This window comes from Cucurbita pepo, chromosome 15 (genome assembly GCF_057944985.1).
Source record: "Cucurbita pepo subsp. pepo isolate OVF chromosome 15, ASM5794498v1, whole genome shotgun sequence".
Classification (NCBI taxonomy): Eukaryota; Viridiplantae; Streptophyta; class Magnoliopsida; order Cucurbitales; family Cucurbitaceae; genus Cucurbita; species Cucurbita pepo.
In genome coordinates this window covers 4,960,155-4,970,589 of record NC_141812.1, presented here as the reverse complement: position 1 = coordinate 4,970,589, position 10,435 = coordinate 4,960,155, and the positions used below count along the sequence as shown (strand labels likewise).

Sequence of the window (10,435 nt, the reverse complement as noted above, 5' to 3'; positions counted from 1 at the left end):
TTTTCAGTTGTTCGCAGGTTGCAGGGTCAAGGTGGAGGAGCGTTCGAGAGCTATGCAGTCAGAGAGGGGGTTGTTATGGAACTTCCGTTCTTCTTTCAATTTTGTCAGTCTTGTCTATTTCATTTTTTAGTTGTATCCAAGTCCATTTTCCCCTTTCTAATAAATTCGAAGTCTTGTAATTTTATTTTAATGTGAAATTGTTTAACTTAATTTAATTTTAATTTTACTGCATTTTCTTATTTTATTTTATTTTATTTTACTTATATTTTTATTTGTTTTCGCTTTCGTCTTTTTACTTTCGATCCGAGTTTCGATGTCTCAGAATTTGTGCCGTGACATCTTGGATTTTCCATACCAGCAATAATATAAAATTACGAATAAAAGAATTATTAAATAATTAATTACAAAACTTTAGGGCATAAATCCCAACCATGGGAGACTTGAAGCAGTAGGATGAGACTATGAATCCTCCAAAAAGATGGGTAGAAATCCATGGCAAGGACTTCACAGCCACAACAACTACAATCAATGGTCCTTGTCCAGCTTCATATACGAGGTGGTCTATCGAGAATCTGAATACCCACAAACAGTGCACCTTCATGCCTTCCGAGCCAAACCGTCGAAAACCCTGCATTGGGGGTCTTAAAGTACCTATTTGCTTTCAAGAAAAGAGGTGTAGAGACAAAATTGTCAATGTATTATGTACATTGAGGACTAGGTTAACCATAGATCGGCCAAGAGCACAATGGTCGACCCTAGAGCTATGCACAACTTTATGATAGAGACGGAAGAAAAACACTTAAACATTCTCTAGTATAAAGACAGAAATGATGAAAGTTGTCAATGCGATACTTTTATCTACCTCAAGAGTTATAAAGAGAACTCCGATAAGTGAGAGACGGTAAAAGAAAAGTCTTTAATGATAAAAAAATTTGTTGATCCATATAAAAACGGCATATCATCGATATAGTCTATCAACGATAGACTTTGAGACTTCGAAAAGTGGAACATCCCTAAATTATTTCTTTGTGTGGTGCATTTATAAATTTATTGGATAGTTCCAAATATGACAAACAATTTTGTTTCTCTTTGTTTGTGTGACATCTTTGCAAATAAAACGTCACCTGATAAGGCAACCCTAATCCTCAGCCCAACGATCCAAACTTTTGTTGAAGCAAGAACCCTTGAATCAAAGTAATTAACACCTCCTTATACGAAATTTGGATCAACCAAGAGATAAGGCAAGAATTAGATTACCTTTTACGATCGAAGATCTAGAAGCAAGATTTGGAACCTTGTTCTAAATTGAGTCACTCCACAATCTAACTTGATCAAGGCTTGATTGAATGGCTCGGGTGCAATTCTACCACAAGAATTGCTTGAAACTTAGAAATGGCAAATATGATTCTCGGATTTCTAAGGGAAACGTCTCAATTTGAGATATGAATTACATTCATCCACGAATCTGTTTTTTTACATAACATATTGTGGGTATTTATAGTCTCCCGACAAAAGACGTTTGTGGTCGGGATTCAATTCCGATCCCCTTTAATCTCTAGAAATTACGAAGTCAATTTTGACCAATTGACCATTACAAAATGAAAAAAAAAAAAAAAAACAATAAAATCTTTCAACAAATGTCTATATGTTTGAGTAGCAAAAGAAATAAACTTAAAATCTATTAGGCTTCACTTGTGTAGGTTCAAACCCTGTTGTTGACATTATTCTTCATGTTTGTTGAATCTTCTTCGCTTTGGATCGTGTAATATGTCCATTTGGAACACCGTCATTCTTATCATCTTCCCCCTCTTCAAAATGATTCGTCCTCGAATCAGAAAAATCATCACCTACGTCATCATCACCTACATCAAAAGAACTCAAGTCAGCCACATTGAAAGTAGAATGTACTGCAAAGACTTGATAAGGGCCATCCCCTCTCGTATCCAAAGGTTTAAAAATGATTTTCTTCCGTCCTTTGTTAATCCTTGAAGCAACTTTGAAATTTTGGGTCTCAATTCTCTCCTTCACCTTCTTGTGCAATGTTTTGATCAAGTCTGCCTTACTTGTGGCTGCGTCACTCACAAATATATTAGAAGGAATAGGAAGCAAATCAAGAGGCGTAAGTGGATTAAATCCATAAACAACTTCAAAAGGAGAACAATGAGTTGTACTATGAATTGCTCTATTATATGCAAACTCTACAAATAGCAAACATTCATCCCAAGACTTAATATTCTTAGAAATAATAGCCCTAAGCAATGCTCCTAATGTTCTATTAACCACCTCAGTTTGTCCATCCCTCTGAGATGACTAGTTGAAAACAACAATTTGGTACCCAATTTACCCCACAATACTTTCCAAAAGTGACTTAGAAATTTAGCATCCCTATCACTAACAATTATTCTAGGGATTCCATGTAATCTTACTACTTCCCTAAAAAATAAGTCAGCAACATGTTTTGCATCGTTCGTCTTGTTACATGCAATAAAATGAGCCATCTTACTCAATCTGTCTACCACAACAAAAATACTATCTTTACCCTTTTTAGTGTGCGGTAAACCAAGAACAAAATCCATAGATATATTAGTCCAAGGTTCATTAGGTACATTTAAAGGAGTGTACAATCTATTTGGTTCTGATCTAGATTTAGCTTCTTTGCATTTAAAGCATTGACTACAAAATTTATGAACATCATGCTTCATTTTCGGCCAAAAGAAGCGTTCATGCAACATATTATAAGTTTTATTAATCCCAAAATATCCCATTAAGCCACCACCATGTGCTTCTTTAACAAGCAAATCTCGGATAGAGCATTTAGGAATACAAAGTTTACTTTTCTTAAATAAGAATTCATGAAACACATAATAATCATCTACAGCTGTTTTTGTAAGACAAGATGATAAATAATTTCAAAGTCGTGGTCATCTCGATATAATTCTTTAATATGCTCAAATCCATGAATTTTTGCATTGAGAGAAGTAAAAAGATTGTACCTTCGAGATAATGCATCAGCTACCACATTATCCTTACCTTGCTTATATTTGATAACATACGAAAATGTTTCAATAAACTCCACCCACTTTGCATGCCTACGGTTCAGTTTGCTTTGACCCTTAAGATACTTCAAGCTTTCATGATCAGAGTGGATCACAAATTCTCTAGGCCATAAGTAGTGTTGCCACACCTGCAATGTGCGAAGTAAAACAAACAATTCTTTATCATAGGTAGGATAGTTCAATGCTGCCCCATTTAGTTTTTCACTAAAATACATTATGGGTTTGCCATCTTGCATCAAAACAGCACCTATGCCCAACCCACTTGCATCACACTCAATTTCAAAAGTTTTATCAAAGTTAGGCAAGACAAGTAATGGTGCATTGGTTAATTTATTCTTAAGCTCATTAAATGCATTCTCTTGCATATCTCCCCATTTAAAAACAACATTCTTTTTCACTAAGTCATTCAATGGTGCAGCTATGGTGCTAAAATCTTTTATAAATCTCCTATAGAAGCTAGCTAACCCATGAAAACTACGAACGTCACTTGCATTTTGTGGTGTTGGCCAATCCCTGATTGCTTTAACTCTCTTCATCTACTTCTACTCCATTTTTACCAACTATGAAGCCAAGAAAGTTAACTTTTTCCATGCAAAAACTACATTTATTAAAATTAGCATAAAGTTTCTCTTTTCTAAGTGTAATCAAAACTAATTTAACATGCTCCACCAGCTCATGCAAGGTTTTTGAATAAATTAAAATATCATCAAAATACACAACAATATGCTTTCCTAAATATTCTCTCAAAACGTGATTCATTAAGGGCATAAATGTACTAGGAGCATTAGTTAACCCAAAAGGCATCACAAGCCATTCATACAATCCAAACTTAGTTTTGAATGCGGTTTTCCATTCGTCTCCCACATGCATTCTAATTTGATGATATCCAGATTTCAAGTCAATCTTTGTAAATAAACATGAACCATGCAATTCATCAAGCATATCGTCTAGCCTAGGAATAGGATGTCAATACTTTACCGTAATTTTGTTGATGGCTCTACAATCCACGCACATGCGCCACGTTCCATCTTTCTTCGGCACCAATAAGACTGGTACAGAACATGGGCTCAAACTCTCTCGTATATAGCCCTTCTCCATAAGCTCCTCTACTTGCCTTCGAATTTCTTGAGTCTCAGTTGGGTTGGCTCTATAAGTTGGCCTATTAGGAATTACCGCCCCTGGAATGAAGTCTATTTTATGTTCAATACCTCTAATTGGAGGTAATCTTTTAGGGACTTCATCTTGGAATACGTCATCAAATTCCTGTAAAAGATATTGAAACATACTAGGCAAAGACAAATTATTATCGTTAGAGACCAAACATCCTTCCTTGTACACAAGTACAAAGATGGTTTTTTGTGAGAACATTGCCCTTCTAACCTCTCCAACTCTAGCCAAACAATGCACATTCTTTCCTTGTTTTCCAATTTTATTCTTTTTTTCACTATGTTTTTCTTGTTGACTTTTATCTAATTTTTCACTCAACTCTTTTTCCTCAAACTCTTTCTTTTTTTTCTTCCAACTTTAATTGATCAGCAAATACATTTGCAGAACTCAAAGGCACAAGAGTGGTTTTTCTACCATCTTTTACAAAAGAATACCGATTCAAATAGCAATCATAAATAACCCTCCTGTCAAATTGCCATGGTCGACCAAGCAATATGTCTCCAGCATGCATTGGTAAAACATCACAAAGAACTTCATCTTTATATTTTCCTAAAGTAAAAGATATTAAAGCTTGAGAAGTTACCTTCATTGTTCCACTGTCATTGAGCCATTGAAGCTTGTAAGGTTTAGGATGGTGTTGGGTTGGAATTAGCAACCTTTTGATAAGCATTGTACTTACGACATTGGTGCAGCTTCCACTATCAATTACAAGACTACAAGGAGTCCCCTTAACTAAACACCTTGTGTGAAATAGGTTGTCTCTTTGATCATCAATATCATTCTCTATAACTTGAGTTTTAAGAAGTCTTCTGGTTACAAGTACCAAATGACTCCCATCTTCTAGTGCCTCCTCATCCTCCTGGATTTCCTCTTCAACTAGCTCATCATGGTCACTTTCCTCACTATCTGTGACAACTTGTCCATTCTTGATGATCATGACTCTCTTGTTAGGACAATCACGACTAAGATGACTAATTCCTTGACATTTCCAACATTTCATGTCTCTATTTCTTTCTCGAATCTCCTTATATTCCTCCACTTTCTCTTTACCCTTGGAGGTCTCAGCTTTGTTCTTTTTGTCAAGATCATACTTGCCTCCAACTTTGAAATCTATCTTTTCAATATTTGCCTTCTTTTTCCAAGTGTTGAAAGTAGTAGACTTTGAAATACCATACCTCTTGGAGTTCTCCTTCTCCCAAGCTAGTTGCCCTTCGATTTTGACAGCAAGGTGTAACAATTCTTGCATGTCAAAGTACGCTTGCCTATCCACTTGGTGAGCAAGTTGTCGGTTTAACCCACCAAGAAATCTAGCCATTGTATCTTCCTCATCTTCATCAATACATGCTCTATTCATAAGGGTCACCATTTCTTTGTAATATTCTTCAACACTTTTGGATCCCTGTTGTAAAGTATAGAGTTTTTGCTTGAGTACTGGAGAATAATGCTTAGGAATGTACCTTTTTCTCATTAATGTCTTCAATTCCTCCCACGTATCAATTGGTTCTTCATAATTTCTCCTCCACTTTGATTTCAAAGATGTCCACCATATAATGGCGTAATCACAAAATTCAGCCACAACAAGCTTCAACTTTCTTTCTTCACTGAAATTGTTGCAATCGAAGACATGCTCAATTTTGCTCTCATATTGCAAATACTCCTCTGGATCAGATCTCCCATAGAGAGTTGGAATTTTTAGCTTTACTCCCCCGACTCCTATTTCTTTTTCTCTCTCATACTGGTACTCCGTCTCAATTCTTTTTGGTGCTAACATTTCTCTACCCCTTCTTCTGACTCTTCCTCTCCCTCGACTGACATCTCTCCCTCCCCTAGGACTATGTCCCGCTAAAAGGGTGACATTGTCATCTTCTTCATTTTCAACTCCTTCATTCAAGAGTACTTCCCTCCCTTGAAGATTACCTAAGGCTATTTCAATTCGCTCCATCCGGTCTGTCAATGTACTAATAACTTGATTCAAACGAGTAATTGTTCTGACCTGTGCTTCTCTCCACCTAGCTTCATTAATCTCCCCTCCATTTCCTTCATCTTGGTTCATGATTGTACAAATAGTAGTGGAATATGTTTAGAACCTCACACACTCAACTCACTGATTTTACACTCAGGGACACTCGTGTTTATACACACAAAGGTAGGCTGTTTGGGAAAGTGACTAAATTATGATCAAGGTAGGCTAATATATCGGTAAAGCAATTCTGATAGTAGCAAGCTATTCAAGGCAATCAAGATAAGTTAATTATAAAATAACAACAAAATAAAACAAGACGTGAACAAAAAAAATAAGGGACACGAAGATATTTTTGGATGTAATTGCACACTGAAAAGAAAAAAAAAATCCAAAAAGAAAGGACGTGAAGATTTTAAGAACGATCTAACTCTTCTTTTTACAGAATTCGGAAAATTTAGAAGTTATCTTCAAGCGTAGATTATGAGGAAAAAAAATCAAGCACAACGGTTCTAGATTTAGATGGATGAAGAAAAAGATGTGAATCGAAGTTTATTTGATCTTCAAATGAACATGCAAATGATCTAAAAAAAATGATAAATATGGTTTATAAACACAATCGTAAGAACAAATATGTTAAGATTTGTTTTTTTTTTTTTTTTTTTTTTTTTTTTCAAGATCTCAACTCGATCTTTAGGAAGAAAATGAGAAAAAAGTGAAAAGTTGATGAATAATGGCGGAAATAAAAATAAATGGACAAATTTAAAGAAAAGATAAGCAACAACGGAAATGAAAGATAAAATCAATTCTAGAGTCGGCCACAAAGATGTAAGCCTAGGCTATGATAACAAACTGATAAGGCAACCCTAATCCTCAGTCCAACGATACAAGCTTTTGTTGAAGCAAGAACCCTTGAATCAAAGTAATTAACACCTCCTTATACGAAATTTGGATCAACCAAGAGATAAGGCAAGAATTAGATTACCTCTTACGATCGAAGATCTAGAAGCAAGATTTGGAACCTTGTTCTAAATTGAGTCACTCCACAATCTAACTTGATCAAGGCTTGATTGAATGGCTCGGGTGCAATTCTACCACAAGAATTGCTTGAAACTTAGAAATGGCAAATATGATGCTCGGATTTCTAAGGGAAACGTCTCAATTTGAGATATGAATTACATTCATCCACGAATCTGTTTTTTTACATAACATATTGTGGGTATTTATAGTCTCCCGACAAAAGACGTTTGTCGCCGGGATTCAATCCCGATCCCCTTTAATCTCCACCAATGACGAAGTCAATTTTGACCAATTAACCATTACAAAATGAAAAAAAAAAAAAAAACAATAAAATCTTTTAACAAATGTCGATATGTTTGAGTGGCAAAAGAAATAGACTTAAAATCTATTAGGCTTCACTTGTGTAGGTTCAAACCCTGGTGGAAATGAAGGTTCAAACCCTGGTGGAAATATTCATTTGTCCAATTTTGTAGATTCTTATCATCTTGACTCTATGTTACATCACCATCTTCTTCGCTTTGGATCCTATAATAGGTCCATTTGCCAATTTTGTAGATGATTCTTATCATCACTGACTCTATATTACATGATTCTTATCATCACCGACTCTACATTACATCACCAACTACAAATAAAAAATGATTCTTATCATCACTGACTCTATATTACATGATTCTTATCATCACCGACTCTACATTACATCACCAACTACAAATAAAAAAGACTATGAAAAATATATGATAGTTGTTACATTTGATAGTTGTTACATTGCATAGTTCTTTAGTTGAAACAAACAATTAAAATTAAACATCTTTTTTACAAAATAAATAAGAGTTGGAAAAATTAGAGTTTTTTTTTTTTTTGCTAAGATCTCCCCATCCCTTTTTTAGTTAAATAAAAAATAAAATCATATTGACAAACAAACTTTTTTTAAATTCAACGCAACTGAAAATGAGAGATGGAACGGTCGATCATTAAAATGGTAATGAGTGTCTTATCTTATAAGATAGCCTTCAATTTAAAAAGGTTGGCAGGAGGCAGAGATTTACCCACGTGACATGCCTAATCAAAATTGGTTAAAGGGTGTAAAAACAATAATTGTTAAATAGAACAAGAATAGAATAGTACTTGAGACGGATATTAGATTTCTTTTCATTTCAGGAACAAAAAGTACATTATCTAATATAATGAATCTATCTCCAAAAACAACTTTAAATTTCCTACTGATCTTGCTGAGACAACATCTCCTGTTCCAACCCTGAGTGTTATCTCGCCGTTCGCAAGCATTCTCCAGGAGTTAGTTTCCTGGTAAAAAGAACAAATATGATTAGTCGCCCCTGAATCTAGTATCCAAGTTGAGTTGTCATACTCTACTAAACATATTTCTACAACGAGTAAATCATATTTACCTTGTTGTGTCTTTTCGGCTTTCTTCTCTGCAAGGTATTTTGGGCAGTTTCTCTTCCAGTGCCCGTTTTCGTTGCAATGGAAACATTTTCCTTTATCTGCTTTTTGAACCTTGTGTTTGCGTTTAGTAGGAATCTTGTTTTTCCCTTTACCCTTCTTCTTCATCAAAACACTTTTAGAAGTTGAAGGTCCAGACTTATTTTTGGAGGATGATTCTCATAGTAATTTCTTGGAGATAGCAACATTTGCTTCTCCTATTTGTCCCTTGTTCATTAAGAGGGACTGATAAATCTGTAGCTCATTGAGAAGAGCAGTCAAGTTATATTCTATTTTGTTCATAACCACATTGGTGCGGAACTGGAAGAAGCTCTTCGGAAGAGACATCATGATAAAACTGACTTGACTCTTCTCATCAATGACAGCTTCATTTTCTTCTACCACATTGAAATGGACCATCATATCCAGGACATGTTCTCTAACTGAGGTCCCTTCTTTCATACGACAGTTGTAAATGTATTTTATGGCTTCATGTCTAAGGGAGAAGGACGGTTGTCCAAACATCCCTTTTAGAAATTCCATAATCTCTTTAGCATTACCCATAACATCGTGTTTCTTAGCCAAAACATCAGATATGCTGGCTAGAATGTACACTCGGGCTTTATCATTTGCCTTTATCCATCTGTCATACGCATCTCGAACTGTTCGGTTTGCATTTGAGCTGGAGTTTGGAGGACACTCCTCAGTTAAAACAAACTTTAAATAATCAATGACCAGTATTGTGTTTAGGTTTGATTTCCAAGTTGTGTAGTTGTCGCTGTTTAATTTCTCAGAAGCGAGTAATTGTACTATTGAGTTTGTCATGCTGTGATATAAAGAAAATTCTATTAGTGATTTGACTTAATCCTGTTTAATCCAATCAGTTTTAGCAAATGTAATAATGTACCCAAATCATTATTAATTTGCAACGATACTTTAGTGAGTTAGAGCAACTGCAACCGAGGGGCAGTCAATCACTCATTCACTAAACCAAGACATTCTTGACTTAAACACTATTCTCAGAATAACTCTTGTTCCTATAGTGTTCTTAGTTATCGCTGTTTTGGTCAAGAATATACCAACTCTTAGTATTTCTTCGTAAGTGTGACCCGCCATTTTCAGACCTCATAGATCGGTCCCAACAATGCTATCCAATGAAAAAGCCAAAGTTGGGAACGGACCTAAGAAATCCTATCCATTTCTGGAGTTTGCGTTGTTTCGACTCCCATGTTACGACCCTCCGAATGGGTAGTTGCTCTAGGGCAACATGCAGGTGGAACATGGGAATCTCACGGTGCAACCTAGTGGTGGAGACCATAGGACGTATTTGATATACTTCCTTCTCCCACTTACTATAAATACTTTTTCTATTCACCTTGTTATTGACTCATGCAAATACCTTCCGAATGGAAGACGCTCCCAGGGCGACACGAGGCCGAGCATGAATCTCACTGTGTGAAGTTTACAGAGAGCGTGAAAAGAAAACGATGTATCTTATACATCTTTTTCCTCCCACTAAGTATTTTAGATGGTTGGGTATACTCATTACTTAAGTATATTCCGGCTAATTAAATATAACTTAAGTCTAGGTGATTTTTCTAAATCTTACATCACTTAAGCATGCTCATAAAACTGGGCTAACTAAGCTCAAGTACTGGTCCGATCTCCAGGTAGTAGGTGTTCCGTAAACCGTCAACTTAAGTGCCTCCAGCCTTAGACAAGATCGTGTCAGGTGAGCTTTCTCGTAACCGCAATTTCGTAAGACATCGACCTATTTTAACTATTAAAA

General features: G+C 35.6%; 1 pseudogene; it reads right to left on the bottom strand.

Moving 5' to 3' along the window:
* Positions 1-545: 545 nt before the first annotated feature.
* On the bottom strand, positions 546-6,276 carry LOC147789191 (uncharacterized; annotated as a pseudogene).
* Positions 6,277-10,435: the final 4,159 nt, after the last annotated feature.